The 17,851-nt window shown below is 47.3% G+C and overlaps 1 long non-coding RNA gene across 1 annotated transcript; it reads left to right on the top strand.

Annotated features, from left to right (window-relative positions):
- Positions 1–2,964: 2,964 nt before the first annotated feature.
- On the top strand, positions 2,965–17,086 carry LOC116976229. The gene is made up of 3 exons (XR_004412903.1): positions 2,965–2,975; positions 15,771–15,774; positions 16,974–17,086. It is a non-coding gene; the product is annotated as an uncharacterized LOC116976229 (long non-coding RNA).
- Positions 17,087–17,851: the final 765 nt, after the last annotated feature.

Raw genomic sequence — 17,851 nt, 5'->3', positions numbered from 1 at the left:
GCGGCTTGGCGAGCAAGCCTACTAATGGCCTGTGGTCAGTAAGAATTACTATGCACTGACCCACAATGAAATCATGAAACTTTCTGCATGTGTACAGTATGGAGCACAGCTCCTTCTCTATTGATGCATAGTTGCGCTCGGCCGTAGGCAACAGGTCTCTCGTCTTGCATCAGGACCGCTCCAAATCCGCTGTTGGAAGCATCGGTGCGCATTCACATTGTACAGTTTGAGTATGGGTGGCGAAGTGAGAAGACATTTCAGCTTGTCTACTGCATGTCTGTGCTTCTGCTCAAAATTCCACGCTATTCCCTTTTCTGTTAGCTGTCTAAATGGGGCGTTGATCTCCGAGAGGTTCGGAATAAACTTGGCCATGTATGTCACCATCCCCAAGAACGTTTGCACTTCAGACTTGTTTGTCAGGTATGGCATTTGTAGCATGCTGCTGACATGAGATGGGCTTGGTGACACACCTGCTTGCGAGATGACGTGTCCCACATATTCAATCTCATTTGAGCGCATTACCGACTTTCGGGGATTGAGCTTTAGGCCGGATTCTTTCACCCGTTCGAGTAGGGCTTTCACCCTTGCATTATGTTGTACTGCTTTCACACCCCAAACGAGAAAGTCGTCAACAACTATCTCCACCCCATCTAAATCACCAAACTCTTCCTGCATCGCCCGCTGCCAAATCTCACTTGCGGATGAGATTCCAAATGGAAGCACGAGGTATCGGTATCTCCCAAAGGGAGTATTAATTGTGGTCAGACGAGAGCTGTCATCGCTCAGTGGGAACTGCCAGTACCCACTTGTAGCTTCAAATATCGAGAACCATTCTGCATTTGGCATGCGTGCTGCAATGTTCTCGAACGTCGGCATCGGAAAATGCTCCCTACGAATGGCCGCATTGAGGTCACATGGGTCAAGGCATATGCGGACTTCGCCATTAGGCTTGTTAACCACAGTCATTGAATTCACCCAATCCATCAGTTCGCTCACGGGCTTTATGACTCCCAAGCTTTCCATTCGCTCTAATTCGGCTTTGACCTTATCCCTGATCTTATAGAGGATAGTGCGGGGCGAGTTTTGCTTAGGTTGCACGTTCTCTTGCAGCACTATGTTGTCTTTTTATCCTTCCCAGCCCTTGTAAAATCTCGCGATTTTCCTCAATGATCCTTGCAATGTATGATGGGCTCACACTCATGCCTTCAACCGCCTCTTTTCGCACAAGAAGCCCTAACTTTTCACACGTTAGTTTCCCAAATATGGGTTTCACATTCCCCCTCACTATTTGAAAGACAACCCTGTGTTCTTTCTTACCTACTTTGACGTTCCCTTTTGCCTGCCCCACGGGCTTCATTGTATGTCCAGAATATGACCTCAGTGTCACGTTTGTCTTCAGTAAGTCAAGACCAGTCTTTCTGAACAAGTGCTCTAGCAGGATGTCCACTTGAGCTCCAGAGTCAAGTTTGAACTCAATGTTCACATTGTTGATGCTGCACATCTGTCCCCATTCATGCGTCGACTCAATCACAGCGTCAGTCGCGGCGTCAATGTAGAAGACATCAACATCGTCGTTCACTGGCTCAGGCAGCGGTGAGGTGTTCATCTGGAACTCGACGTCACGGACGTCACGGCTCCAGTCCCTGGACTTTTGTCAGATTAGCCGGTCATATTGTCAGGAACGTGGGCGGCTGTTGGACGCTCTATTTACCTGGCAGTCGGGGGATCTGGAAAGATGTACAAGCTCTCTGCAGGTATAACATCTCATGTACTGAACAGGCAGTAGTTGCCTTTATGCCTGTGGGTGCATGACCGGCAGACGGTATCCTTACCAGAATCACGGATTTCTGTCTGTGGTTGTCTGGGTCGCAAATCCCTGCCTCGGCTCCATGGCCGACTGGCGCTATCTCGTTTCACGTAATCAACAGTCTCTTCGGTGTCGATGGCAGTTGGGGCAATCTGCTTCATCTGTTCGGCTGCTGCTTCAGCTATCAGTCACATGTCACTGCATTTTTCCAGTGTTAAATCATCGCATTGTAGTAGATTTTTCCTGGCTGGCTGGTGATGCCGCAGACAATTCTGTCTCGCAGCAATGAGTCATGGATAATGCCAAACTCGCAATCATTAGCTAAAGACTTCACTGCAGTCAGGTAGCTGGAGAAGGTCTCCCCTCGCCGCTGTTTACGTGTATTAATTAATTACGAGTGTGTCTGAAACTTATTCTTCAGCGGTTGTATTTTGTCAGTTTCCTACTGGGCAAACTCAAAGGTCCCATAAATTTCCTGAGCTGCCAGCCCGGCTACGTGAAGGAATGTTGCACAGCGAATCTTATCTGGTTTAATTGTTAGTTCTGTTGCCGCCGCATACAGCTGGAATGCCCTTATCCATTCCTTATAATTCTTGGCCAAGTTTCCTTGCATTGAGTGTGGCCCCGAAGGCTTGAGTCCTGCCATTCTTTTCTTTAGTTTTTTTTTATTTTGACACCATGTAATGCTTGAGACCACGTAAAGCCCTGATGTGATTAGCACAAAGAAAACACGTCCGACATCTTGTAAGTAAGGTTTAATCTGAATCACTCACGGAAACTTCTCGAAGGTCACCTGACCTCAATCACGAGGCACAGGCATTTATATTAAAGGGGCACTGGCATTTATATTACATATACATCACACCTCCCATTGATGTGTCACACCATCCGATAATCCTTGGATTATTTCTACTTCCATTCTTAAGCAAAGGAACAACATTGGCTACTCTCCAGTCCTTTGAGACTTTGTCTACAACTGGAGAAGTTACAAACATCTTCATCAAGCCCTCTGCGGTCTCCTCTCATGCCTCTCTTAATGACCTCAAAATTGGAAATTTAATAACAAAGTCCTGTGTAGATTAAGAATGAAGAAAGGAGCATGGAAAGTTTACACCATTTAGCAGCTTCAGACAGATTAGTCATTCAGTAAACTCCTTTTGTAACCAGGGTTTAAATTTCCACATTATAACTCTATCTGTTGTTAAGGTAAAGGACAAACTAAATTTAAACAATATTAAAGCAAGGCAGGGTGACTAGACACACCCTTGGGTGATGGTGGGAGAAATGTGTGCACACCTGGGTCTCGGGGGGTACCTTAGGGAAAGAGAGGAGGGTTATTACACGAAATTGGAGAAACTTCCATTTTCCCATCTCCCATCCTGCCAGTCACCCTGCTAATTTTCCTTCCTTCATATACTCACCTCATATCTCCTAGTCCCACTTTTCCCTTTTAATCCTCCATCCTTCCCCAATCCCTCCCTCCTTCTACCCCTATTCCACCATTTAGCTTTATATTTCACTCCTCCGTTTTTGCCAGGGTCCTCAGTCCTTTAACTTATAGAAACATAGAAAATAGGTGCAGGAGGAGGCCATTCGGCCCTTCGAGCCAGCACCGCCATTCATTGTGATCATGGCTGATCGGCCCCTATCAATAACCCGTGCCTGCCTTCTCCCCATATCCCTTGACTCCACTAGCCCCTAGAGCTCTATCTAACTCTCTCTTAAATCCATCCAGTGGCTTGGCCTCCACTGCCCTCTGTGGTAGGGAATTCCATAAATTCACAACTCTCTGGGTGAAAAAGTTTTTTGTCACCTCAGTCTTAAATGACCTCCCCTTTATTCTAAGACTGTGGCCCCTGGTTCTTGACTTGCCCCACATTGGGAACATTTTTCCTGCAACTAGCTTGTCCAGTCCCTTTATAATTTTATATGTTTCTATAAGAGCCCCCTCATCCTTCTAAACTCCAGTGAATACCATATAAACATATAACAATTACAGCACGGAAACAGGCCATCTCGGCCCTACACGTCCGTGCCGAACAACTTTTTTCCCTTAGTCCCACCTGCCTGCACTCATACCATAACCCTCCATTCCCTTCTCATCCATATGCCTATCCAATTTATTTTTAAATGATACCAACGAACCTGCCTCCACCACTTCCACTGGAAGCTCATTCCACACCGCTACGACTCTGAGTAAAGAAGTTCCCACTCATGTTACCCCTAAACTTCTGTCCCTTAATTCTGAAGTCATGTCCTCTTGTTTGAATCTTCCCTATTCTCAAAGGGAAAAGCTTGATCACATCAACTCTGTCTATCCCTCTCATCATTTTAAAGACCTCTATCAAGTCCCCCCTTAACCTTCTGCGCTCCAGAGAATAAAGACCTAACTTATTCAACCTATCTCTGTAACTTAGTTGTTGAAACCCAGGCAACATTCTAGTAAATCTCCTCTGTACTCTCTCTATTTTGTTGACATCCTTCCTATAATTGGGCGACCAAAATTGTACAGCATACTCCAGATTTGGTCTCACCAATGCCTTGTACAATTTTAACATTACATCCCAGCTTCTATACTCAATGCTCTGATTTATAAAGGCTAGCATACCAAAAGCTTTCTTTACCACCCTATCTATATGAGATTCCACCTTCAAGGAACTATGCATGGTTATTCCCAGATCCCTCTGTTCAACTGTATTCTTCAATTCCCTACCATTTATCATGTACGTCCTATTTTGATTTGTCCTGCCAAGGTGTAACACCTCACATTTATCAGCATTAATCTCCATCTGCCATCTTTCAGCCCATTTTTCCAAATGGCCTAAATCACTCTGTAGACTTTGGAAATCCTCTTCATTATCCACAACACCCCCTATCTTGGTATCATCTGCATACTTACTAATCCAATTTACCACCCCTTCATCCAGATCATTGATGTACATGACAAACAACAAAGGACCCAACACAGATCCCTGAGGCACCCCACTAGTCACCTGCCTCCAACCCGACAAACAGCCATCCACCATTACCCTCTGGCTTCTCACATTCAGCCACTGCTGAATCCATCTTGCTATTCCTGCATTTATACCCAACAGTTTAACCTTCTTAACCAACCTTCCATGAGGAACCTTGTCAAAGGCCTAACTAATGTCCATATAGACAACATCCACTGCTTTACCCTCGTCAATTTCCCTAGTAACCTCTTCAAAAAATTCAAGAAGATTAGTCAAACATGACCTTCCAGGCACAAATCCATGTTGACTGTTCCTAATCAGACCCTGTTTATCCAGATGCTTATATATATTATCTCTAAGTACAAACCTACTCTTGCTGCAGGTCTCGCTGCACTAGTCCCATCTCTATCTAGACCTATTGTAAAACAAATGCAATTATGGTCATAGGTCCCAAAGTGAAGAATGTACTTCATTCATTTTCCTTGCATCTTTTCCCAATAGGAGATCCAGTGTTGCTTCTCGCTAGTAGGGCCATCTACGTATGGTTTGAGAAAACTTGCCTGATACACTGAAAAATTCCTCCGCATCCAAGCCATTAGCAAAAAGTCTCTGTTAATATTAGTGAAATTAAAATAACCTTGCACCACCACCTTTTTACTGTTATAGCTATCTGCAATCTCCTAAATATTTGTTTAAATTCCCACTGACTACTGGGGTGCCTATAGTGCATCCCAGCAATTGTAATCATGCTCTTCTTACTTTTGAATTCCACCAATATAGTCTCATGGGACGATCCACCAAGTTAATTCTCACTGTTGTAATTTTTACCCAAATTAAAAAGCAACTCCCCCTTCTCTATTACACCCACTTCCATCATCTTCCCTGTAGCATTTATAGCCCAGAACATTGAGCTGCAATTCTTGGCTATCAATTCCTGACCATGTTTCGGTCAGAAATACAATCCCGAGGCCCATGCATCTGTTCATGGTCTGAAAACATCTACCTTATTTATCAGGCTTCTTGCATTAAAATAAAAGCATTTTGACTTATTAGACCTTATTAGCTCGCTGTACTACTACTGCCTGTCCTGCCCATAGAACTTGATCACTTTAACTTCTGTGCATGCCTCTACTTTCTCATCTACCACACACCTGCTATGTGTCCCACCAGCAAATATGCAATTGATTACATTAAAAAATCTGAAAATGGATATCTAGCATTGATAAGATTACCTAGTATTCATCAACATAACACTACAACGATTACATACCTCTGATTTTGTGAAGAAACTTGGAGTAATTTTATACGTAGTCTCAGTTTCTGTGTATAGTAGATCCATATTATAAGTTATTATGTTTATATGTAATCCACTTTCCTTCAGGTAGATGACTTCTGCCCAAAAATGAACAGATCCTCTCATATCTACATAATACAGTGGATTGTGCATATTATGGTCGAACTTCCTAAAAGGACATTGCGGTGCATTTATTGTTAACAAGGAACTGAAAACTTCCATTTCCAAAGGGTATGTGTGTTCTTGAACTTCAAAATCGACTAATTTAAGGACAAATATTTTATTTAGGAGGTTAGAGAAAAGGATTATATTTGAATGTTTTCTTTCCCATACATGTAGCTTTAATAATGCATCTGAGCCAACCACACCAAAAAGCATTAAATTGTTGACCATCTTAATTAGAATATTCAATTTATGATCTGAAATAAATGGGAAAACAAAATTAAAATCTGAATAAACAGAATATAATCTTACTTTCATTGCACAAATCGTAATATATCGTTAAATTAATTTCTTCACATTAAATATGAAAGTATATATTGTAAATGTGTGAAGGTGTAAAGCACAATCCACCAACAGATGGGAAAATGTAATTTGCACTGATAGCTTGTGTTGTACTTATAGTAATAGGAATTAGAGAGAGAGAGAGAAAAAAATGTTTGGTCTCCTTATTCAAGGGATCAAATACATTGCTTGCGCCACAGGCAATGTCATGGTGGTTCTGTGGAATGATTCATAGATGAGGGAACTAACAAATGTGAGAATATAAAGTTCTATTTTATATGTTCTTTGGAATTCAGAATGAGTGACATTGAGATATGAAATTTGTTGAGGACATTTGATGCTAGTTGCAGTGAGCTTATTCTCATGGGTGATGGATCTTTGAAATTCTTTTGTCATACAAGGTGATCGGTGATGAGTCTGAAAGAGTCTGAATGAGTCCGTGAGCTGGTAAGAGTGCAGAGAAATTCATAAGAATGTTGCCAGGATAGGTAATTTGAGTTTAAAGCAGAGGCTGGATAGGTTAGGACATTTTGTTCTTGGAGCATCGGAGTTTGAGAGGTGATTTTAAATATATAAAATCACAAGTGGCATAAACAAAGTGGATGGTATCGATTTCAGGTGAGACGGGCAAGATTTAGAAGGGATCTGATTTGCAACTTTTTCCACACAAGGGTGGTGGGAATATGGAACGAGATGACAAAAAACTGTGGATGCGGGTACAATTATTATGTTTAAAACTCATCGGACAGGTACATGGATAGAAAAGGTTTAGAGGGATATGGGCCAAACACAAGTAGATGGGACTAGCTCAGATATATATCTTAGTGGCCTTGAAAAGTTGCCCCTAAAAGGCCTTATCCTTACTGCATAACTCTCTAACTTTGTCTGTCATTACCTGCGGTACTTTCCAGACTGAGAAACATTTTGACCTTTGGAGAATCAAGATTTATGGGGATTATGTGTACACCTCCATCCCCCACCAGGAAGGTCTTAAAGCCCTCCGTTTCTTCCTCGACCGCAAAATCAGCCAATTTCCATCGATCAATACTCTCCTCTGCCTGGCAGAGCTGGTCCTTATCCTCAACAACTTCTCCTCCGGCTCCCCCCACTTCCTCCGAATCCAAGGCGTAGCTATGGGCACTCGCATGGGCCCTAGCTATGCCTGCCTCTTTGTAGGGTATGTCGAATAATTACTGTTCCAGGCATACACTAGCCCTGTCCCCAAACTCTACCTCCGCTACATTGACGACTGCATTGGTGCTACCTCCTGCATCCATGCAGAACTCACTGACTTCATCAACTTCACCACCAATTTCCATCCTGCACTCAAATTCACTTGGACCATCTCCGACATCTCCCTACCGTTTCTAGATTTCACTGTCTCCATCACAGGAAACAGACTATTAACCGGCATCTACAACAAACCTACTGATTCCCATAGCTATCTAGTGTATACTTCTTCCCACACTGCTTCCTGTAAAGACTCTATCCCCTACTCCCAATTCCTCTGTCTATGCCGCATCTGATGAGGTTTTCCATACCAGGGCATCGGAGATGTCCTCATTCTTTAGGAAATGGGGGTTTCCCTCTTCAATTATAGATGAGGCTCTCACTAGGGTCTCCTCGATATCCCGCAGCTCCGCTCTTGCTCCCCCTCCCCCCATTCGTAACAAGGACAGAGTCCCCCTTATAATCACCTTCCATCCCATCAGCCATCGCATACAGCATATAATCCTCCAACATTTTTGCCACTTCCAACGTGATCCCACTACTGGCCACATCTTCCCATCTCCACCCCTTTCTACTTTCCGCAGAAGCCGTTCCCTCCGAAACTCCCTGGTCAACTCGTCCTTTTCCACCCAAACCACCCCCTCTCCAGGTACTTTCCCCTGCAACCACAGGAGATGCAACACCTGTACCTTTACCTCGACTCCATCCAAGAACTGTATCTGCTGTTCCAGGTGTCAACTTCTCTACACCGGCGAGGCCAAGCGCAGGCTCAACAATCGTTTAGCTGAACACCTCCGCTCAGTACATCTTAACTTACATGATCTCGCAGTTGCTCAGCATTTCAACTCCACCTCCTATTTCCAATCTGACCTTTCTGTCCTGGGCCTCCTCAATAGTCATGGTGAGCCCCAGTGCAAATTGGAGGAACAGCACCTCATATTTTGTTTGGGTGGTTTACACCCCAATGGTATGAACAATGACTTCTCTAACATCAAATCAAATAGCCCTTGCTTTTTCTCTCTATCGCCTCCCCCTTCCCAGTTCTCCCACCAGTCTTACTGTCTCCGACTACATTCTATCTTTGGTCCGAATCAGCATGGATTTACGAAGGGGAAATCATGCTTGACTAATCTTCCCTCAACATCCTCATCCTCCTCGACCTGAGCGCAGCCTTCGATACAGTGAACCATAACATCCTGCTCACCAGACTCAAAGACCTCGGCATTGAAGGCTCTGCACTCAGCTGGCTCCGTTCCTACCTTTCCAACAGATCCCACTTCATCTCTCTCCACAACCTCACCTCTGCTACAGCCACAGTCACTCAAGGCGTTCCCCAAGGCTCCGTACTCGGCCCCCTCCTCTTCATCATCTACATCCTCCCCCTTGGTCAGATACTCCGCCACTTCAACCTGGACTTCCACTGTTACGCTGATGACACCCAGATCTACCTTGGCACCAAATCCCCCCACAACCCCCCCCCTCTCCCATATCAACTCCTGTTTGTCAGCTATAAAAACCTGGATGCAACATAATTTCCTCAAACTCAACAGCGATAAGACAGAATTCCTCCTCATAGGCTCCAAAGCCACACTCAGCAAAATCAATAACCCCATTCTCACCATCGACGGCACCACTGTCTCCCCATCTCCCCAGCCCGCAACCTTGGCGTGATCTTTGATTCCACCCTCTCCCTTGAGCCTCACATCCGCCATGTCATTAAAACCTCCTTCTTTCATCTCCGCAACATCGCCAAACTCAGACCCTCTCTCACACCGCCCGCTGCTGAAAGACTCATCCATGCCTTCATCTCCTCCTGACTGGACTATTGCAACTCATTTCTCCTTGGCATCAGCTCCACCTACATCAACCGACTCCAACTGGTCCAGAACGCAGCCGCCCGACTCATCACCCACACCAAATCCTGGCATCACATCACTCCAGTCCTCAAACAACTTCACTGGCTTCCCATCTCCCACCGGATCACCTACAAAATCCTGATCCTCACCTACAAAGCCCCACACCATCTGGCCCCCCCATATCTCACTGACCTCCTCTCCCCCTACCAACCCTCACGGTCCCTCAGATCCACATCAGCCGGTCTCCTCTCCATCCAAAAGTCCAACCTCCGCAGTTTTGGGGACAGAGCCTTCTCCAGGGCAGCTCCCAGGCTCTCGAACTCCCTCCCCCAACTGATCTGCAATTCCGTGTCCCTCACCATCTTCCAGTCCCGCCTCAAGACCCATCTCTTCACCTCTGCCTATCCTTAGCCCCACGTCCCCCTCCCTTTTCATCTGTGCATTAATTGCCTCATATTGTGTTTTGTATTGAATTCTGTCTTTACTTTGTGTACTAGTCATGTCTCTACTATTTATTTCATTCCCCTTACATGTTTTTCCTCTACCTGCTAAATTTTTATAAGGTGTCCTTGAGACTCTTGAAAGGCGCCCATAAATAAAATGTATTATTATTATTATTATTAATCTTATGAAATTGTTTGAGGATGGAACTGGGAAAATGGACTATAGAGAGCCAGTGGATGTTGTGTACCTGGACTTTCAGAAAGCTTTTGATAAGGTCCCACATAGGAGATGAGTGGGCAAAATTAGAGCACATGACACAATATATTGGGGGTAGGGTACTGACATGGATAGAAAATTGGTTGGCAGTCAGGAAACAAAGAATAGGGATTAACGCATCCCTTTCAGAATGGCAGGCAGTGACTGGTGGGGTACCGCAAGGCTCAGTGCTGGGACTGCAGCTATCTATCAATATTACTAAATCTCTAATCTTGACCGCTTTTGGCCGACTGTGCTGCAATTTCCGAGAGAACGCCGCCATCTACCTGGATCCGTCGATGAAAAATGAGAGAGATATTAATGTTTTTACAAAATACCCCATTCTCTCTGCTGCCCCCGCTGGCGGCAGGGGGAGGGACTATAAACCAGGAAGTGTCGTGCCTCACTCAGTCTCTGCCAGACTCAGGAAGCGAGAGGGTCTGGCAGAAACTGAGCTGCGAATAACATTGAACGCACGTCTACTCCACGGTGAGTCCCCTCGATACGGCTGTAAAGCGGCTGCAGCCCTTTTTAACAAGTTCGTGTTCACAAAATGAATTTTGGTTGTCGGGTGTCTGCAGCCCAATTGTTTGCCTCGCCTTTTTTTAACAAGTTTGTGTGCACAATATGAATTTTGGTTGTCGGGTGTCTGCAGCCCAATTGTTTGCCTCGCCTTTCTTTTTAACAAGTTTGTGTTCACAAAATGAATTTTGGTTGTTGGGTGTCTGCAGCCCAATTGTTTGCCTCGCCTTTTTTTTAGCAAGTTTGTGTTCACAAAATGAATTTTGGTTGTCGGGTGTCTGCAGCCCAATTGTTTGCCTCGCCTTTTATTAACAAGTTTGTGTTCACAAAATGAATTTTGGTTGTCGGGTGTCTGCAGCCCAATTGTTTGCCTCGCCTTTTTTTTTAACAACCATATAACCATATATAACCATATAACAATTACAGCACGGAAACAGGCCATCTCGACCCTTCTAGTCCGTGCCGAACACATAATCTCCCCTAGTCCCATATACCTGCGCTCAGACCATAACCCTCCATTCCTTTCCCATCCATATAACTATCCAATTTATTTTTAAATGATAAAAACGAACCTGCCTCCACCACCTTCACTGGAAGCTCATTCCACACAGCTACCACTCTCTGAGTAAAGAAGTTCCCCCTCATGTTACCCCTAAACTTCAGTCCCTTAATTCTCAAGTCATGTCCCCTTGTTTGAATCTTCCCTACTCTCAGTGGGAAAAGCTTTTCCACGTCAACTCTGTCTATCCCTCTCATCATTTTAAAAACCTCTATCAAGTCCCCCCTTAACCTTCTGCGCTCCAAAGAATAAAGCCCTAACTTGTTCAACCTTTCTCTGTAACTTAGTTGCTGAAACCCAGGCAACATTCTAGTAAATCTCTTCTGTACTCTCTCTATTTTGTTGACATCCTTCCTATAATTAGGCGACCAAAATTGTACACCATACTCCAGAATTGGCCTCACCAATGCCTTGTACAATTTTAACATTACATCCCAACTTCTATACTCAGTTTGTGTTCACAAAATGAATTTTGGTTGTCGGGTGTCTGCAGCCCAATTGTTTGCCTCGCCTTTTTTTTAACAAGTTTGTGTTCACAAAATGAATTTTGGTTATCGGGTGTCTGCAGCCCAATTGTTTGCCTTGCCTTGGCTTTTAAAATCGTTGCAACAGTTGGATGCCTGCCCAAGCATCCATATACGGCCCACAATGTCTATACTAGCCCTCTGGAAACCAGTACCTTCGGCCTGCAACACCCATACTAGCGCAACAGACAGCCACCCCCCCCCCCCCCCCCCCACCACTGGTGAGCAGTATTGGAATTGTATGTTATATGGTTATATGACTTGTATGTTATATGTTATTGGAATTGGTGGAGAGGTGGAATATTGCGTTGGTAACCAGCCCTCCCGTGTGATGCTGGGACCCAACGGGTCCCACTTAGTCTAGCTTAAAATATAAATTAATGATTTAGATGAAGGGATTAAGTGTAATATTAGCAAGTTTGCAGATGACACAAAGCTGGTTGGCAATGTGAACTGTGAGGAAGATGCTATGAGCAGTGTGAGCTGCGAGGAGGATGCTATGAGACAGCAGGTTTACTTGAACAGCTTTAGTGAGTGGGCAGATGCATGAAAGATTCAGTATAATGTGGATAAATGTGAGGTTTGGTGGTAAGAACAAGAAGGCAGATGCAGCAGGCTGTGAAGAAAGCCCTTCACAGCAAGAGGATTTCAGTATCGGAGCAAGGAGGCCCTACTGCAGTTGTACACGGCACTGGTGAGACCACACATGGATTATTGTGTGCAGTTTTGGTGTTCTAATTTGAGGAAGGACATACTTGCAATTGAGGGAGTGCAGCATAGGTTCACCAGCTTATTCCCTGGGATGGCAGGACTGACATATGATGAAAGAATGGATCGACTGGGCTTATATTCACTGGAATTAAGAAGGATGAGAGGGTATTTTATAGATACATATAAAATTCTTAATGGATCGGACACTCTAGATGCAGGAAAATTGTTCCCGATGTTGGGGGTGTCCAGAACAAGAGGTCACAGTTTAAGAATAAAGGCCATTTAGGACTGAGATGAGGTAAACCTTTTTCATCCAAAGAATTGTGAATCTGTGGAATTTTTTGAGGGGGCAGGGGAGGCCAATTCACTGGATGTTTTCAAGAGAATGTTAGATATAGCTCTTAGGCCTAACGGAATCAAGGGAGATGGGGGAAAAAGCAGGAGCGGGATACTGATTTTGGATGATCAGCCATAATCACTTTGAATGGCTCGAAGGGCCGAATGGCTTATTCGTGCACCTATTTTTTATGTTTCTATGAGGATGCAGGGTGACTTGGACAGACAGGTGAGCAGGCAGATGCATGGCAGATACTGTTTAATGTGGATGAATGTGAGTTTATCCACTTTGGTGGCAAGAACAGGAAGGCAGATTATCTGAACAGTGTCGCTAGGAAAAGGGAAAGTACAATGAGATCTGGGTGGTACACAAAAATGCTGGAGAAACTCAGCGGGTGCAGCAGCATCTATTGAGCGAAGGAAATAGGCAATGTTTCGGGCCAAAACCCTTCTTCAGACTGATGGGGGGTGGGGGCGGGGAGAAAAAAGCAAAAAGGAGGAGGAGACGAAGGCTGAGGGATGGGAGGAGACAGCCCGAGGGTTGAGGAAGGGGAGGAGACAGCAAGGGCTATCAAAATTGGGAGAATTCATTGTTCATTCCCCCAGGATGCAGACTCCCCAAGCGGAATATGAGGTGCTGTTCCTCCAATTTCCGGTGTTGCTCGCTCTGGCCATGGAGGAGACCCAGGACAGAGAGGTCGGATACGGAATGGGAGGGGCAGTTGAAATGCTGAGCCACCGGGAGGTCAGGTTGGTTATTACGGACCGAGCAGAGGTGTTCGGCGAAACAATCGCCAAGCCGCCGCTTGTTCTCACCGATGTAGATCAGCTGACATCTAGAGCACCGGATGCAATTGATGAGGTTGGAGGAGATGCAGGTGAACCTCTGTCGCACCTGGAACGACTCCTTGGGTCCTTGAATGGAGTAGAGGGGGGAGGTAAAGGGACAAGTGTTGCACCTATTGCGGTTGCAAGGGAAAGTGCCCGGGGAGGGGGTGGTTAGGGAGGGAAGGGAAGAATTGACAAGGGAGTTACGGAGGGAGCAGTCTTTGCGGAAGGCAGACATGGGGGGAGATGGGAAGATGTGGCGTTGGAGGTGGCGAAACTGACGGAGGATTACTTGTTGTGTGTGATGGCTGGTGGGGTGAAAGGTGAGGACTAGTGGGACTCTGCCCTTGTTGCGAGTGCGGGGATGGGGAGAGAGTGCAGTGTTGCGGTGTATGGAAGAGACCCTGGTGCGAGCCTCATCTATGGTGGAGGGGAACCCCCATTCCCTGAAGAATGAGGACATTTCAGATGCCCTGGTGTGGAAATATCATCCTCATCCTGGGAGCAGATGCGGCATAGACGGAGGAATTGGGAGTAGGGGATGGAGTCCTTAAAGGAAGCAGGGTGGGAAGAAGTGTAGTCCAGATAGCCATGGGAGTCAATAGGTTTATAGTGGATGTCGGTCAGAAGTCTATCGCCTGCGATGGAGATAGTGAGGTCAAGGAATGGTAGGGAAGTGTCGGAAATGGTCCAGGTGTATTTGAGTGCCGGATGGAAGTTAGTGGTGAAGTGGATGAAGTCAGTTAGTTGTGTGTGGGTGCAGGAGGTGGCACCAAAGCAGTCGTCGATGTAGCGGAGGTAGAGGTCGGGGATGGGGCCCTGGTACGTATTGAACAAGGATTGTTTAACGTACCCGACAAAGAGGCAGGCGTAGCTGGGGCCCATGCGTGTGCCCATAGTTCAGCCTTGATTTGAAGGAAGTGGGAGGAGTCAAACGAGAAGTTATTGAGGGTAAGGACCAGCTCCGCTAGACGGAGAAGTGTGTCGGTGGCCGGGTATAGGTTGCTTCTCTGGTCGAGGAAGAACCTGAGAGCTTTGAGACCATCCTGGTGGGGGATGGAGGTGCAGAGTGACTGGATGTCCATGGTGAAGATGAGGGGGTGCGGACCTAGAGAATGGAATGCGCGGAGAGGGCGGAGAGTGTCTGAGGTGTCTTGAACATACGTAGGGAGGGATTTAACCAAGGGGGATAGGATGGAGTAAAGGTATGTGGAAATGAGTTCGGTGGGGAACAAACAGACAGAGACAATGGGTCTACCGGGACAGTCAGGTTTGTGGATTTTGGGGAGAAGGTAAAATCGGGCCTTGCGGGGATGGGAACGATGAGGTTGGAGGCTCGGTCGGGCAGGGCGTGAGAGTTGATGAAGTCGGTGATAGTGCTAGAGATGGTGGCCTGGTGCTTGTCAGTGGGGTCATGGTCCAGGGGTAAGTAGGAGGAGGTGGCCGAGAGTTGGCGCGTGGCCTCAGCTTTATAGAGATCGACGCGCCAGACTACCACGGCACCTATTTTGTCGGCTGGGTTTGATAACCCAATCTGGGTTGTTGCGGAATGAGTCGATGGCAGTACGTTCAGGGGGGGAGAGATTGGAGTGAGACAGGGGAATGGAGAAGTTGAGGCGGTTGATGTCGCGATGGCAGTTTTGGATAAAGAGTTCTAAAGCCGGAGGGCCACGAGGGGGGTTCCACGAGGAGGGGGTGCGTTGGAGACGAGAAAAGGGGTCATCAATGGGGTGTGAGGACTCCTTCCCATGGAAGAACGCTGTGAGGCGGAGGCAACGGTAGAAGAGCTCCAAGTCGTGGTGGGCGCGGAATTCATTGAGGTGGGGACGAAGGTGGACAGAGGTAAGACCTCTGCTGAGGACAGACCGTTCGGTGTCAGAGAGGAGGAGGTCAGGGGGGATGGTGAACACCCGGCAGGGATGGGGGTTGGGGCCAGAGGAAGGCAGGTGGGTGGACTGGGGACGAGGCGATGTGTGGTGGGTGGTTAGGGGGTGAGAGGGCTGTAGTGTGGGTGGGGAAGAGCAGGGGTCACATAGTTAAAGAGGGATGGGAAAGACTCAGTGGACCTGCCACTGAGGTTACCAGGGCTGAGCAGAGAAGCACTGGGACCCAGTGAAGTCAAACCCAGGAGAGTGGGAGTTAGCAGCGTGAAGGCTTCAGGCCCAGTGCAGAGTCCAGGCTCCAGGTAAGGCGACGGCTGTGGGTTGCTGGAGGGAGGTGCAGTGGCGAGGGTCGGCAGACCCGATGGTAGTAGAGTCGGGGTCCGAGGGCGATGCATGGGAGGTCCCGGTGGGCGGATGGTCGGTGGGGCGACACGGTTTGGCCAGCCCGGTAAGGCGACGAGGTGAGTAGGGTGTGGTGCGGTGGCCATGTTCGGGGAGCCCCAGTCCGGCGGTCATGTTGAGTAGGTCCGGTCCGGCGCTGATGTTGGATGGGCCAGGTTCGACGGCGATATTAGGTGGGCCCAGTGCGACGGCGATGTTCAGTGGGCACGGTCCGGCAGCGATGCTGGATGGGCCGGGTGCAATGGCGATATTAGGCGGACCCAGTGCAACGGCGATGTTCAGTGGGCCCGGCCCGGCGATGGTGGATGGGCCCTGTGCGACAGCGGTGTTAGGAGGGCCGGATGCGGCTGTGATGTTCGGCAGGCCCAGTGCGACGGCGATGTCGGATGGGCCCGGTGCGGCGATGAGGTTAGGCGGTCCCGGGGGGCGGCGAGGGTCGGAGGAATCGGCAAGGGGGAGGAAGTCTGAGTTACCGTTGAAGCAGCGAGGCTGGGCGTTATCGGTGGGCAGGTTAAGGTCGGCGGTAGCATCGACGTGGAGGTCGGTGAAGGCGGCTTCCTGGTGAGTATTGGAGCTGCTCCTCATGGCCAAGATGGCATTGCGGGACTGGGGCAGGCGATGCAGGCCACAGTTGGGGCCCAGAGCTTGCGGGCGGACACTCCGCAGCAGGAGCGGCCTGGAGGCGGGATAATTTCAGGTCCTTGGTGGAGTTAACGTGGGCCAGGAATCTTTGATTGAAGAGGTGGATCTTCCGGCAGATTAAATATAGTCGTGGTCCATTGCAGGTCTGGGTGAGTGAGGCCCGAAGTTTCGGGAGAGTCAATGCGAGGTCGTGCTGTTGCCAGCACATCACAGTCGGAGTAGATCTCTGTGCCCGGTTGGAGAATTGTTGAGTATGCCGGTAGATAGCCAGTCGGTATCGATAGTCCAGCTGGGGTCCGAACTGGGAGGTAGGGAACTGGAGCTGGAAGCCATGAGGTATGTGGTACCGATAGATCTGGGTGTCCTTTTTCATCAGTCACTGAAAGTAGGCATGCAAGTACTGCAGGCAGTGATGCAAGCTAATGGCATGTTGGCCTTCATAACAAGAGGAGTTGAGTATAGGAGCAAAGAGGTCCTACAGTTGTACAGGACCCTAGTGAGATCACACCTGGATAATTGTGTGCAGTTTTGGTCTCCAAATTTGAGGAGGACATTCTTGCTATTGAGGGAGTGCAGCGTGTAGGTTCATGAGGTTAATTCCCAGGATGTCTTTTGGGAAAGGTGGGACCTGTACAGAAAGGATGGGTTGCACTTGAACCCGAGAGGGACCAATATCCTGGCGGGGAAATTTGCAAAGGCTACTGGGGAGACTTTAAACTAGAATGGTTGGGGCGAGGGACTCAAATAGAGAAAGCTAGTAGACAGAATGGGAGGCAGGAAGCAGAAAAGGGAAGCACTCGAACACAAGAGGAGAAAGAATAAAAAGGAAATAAACAGAGAATAAGAGGCGGGGGGTTTCTTAAATGTGCATATTTTAATGCTAGGAGCATTGTAAGAAAGGCGGATGAGCTTAGAGTCTGGATAGACACCTGGAAGTATGATGTTGTGGCGATCAGTGAAACATGGTTGCAGGAGGGGTGTGATTGGAAACTAAATATTCCAGGATTTCGTAGCTTCAGGTGTGATAGAATTGGAGGGGCAAGAGGTGGATGTGTTGCATTGCTAGTCATGGAAGATATTAAAGCAGTGCTTTGGCAGGA

This window comes from Amblyraja radiata, chromosome 8, assembly GCF_010909765.2.
Source record: "Amblyraja radiata isolate CabotCenter1 chromosome 8, sAmbRad1.1.pri, whole genome shotgun sequence".
NCBI lineage: Eukaryota > Metazoa > Chordata > Chondrichthyes > Rajiformes > Rajidae > Amblyraja > Amblyraja radiata.
Note: the sequence above shows the minus strand (reverse complement) of the source record. Positions and strands in the feature narration are given on the sequence as shown.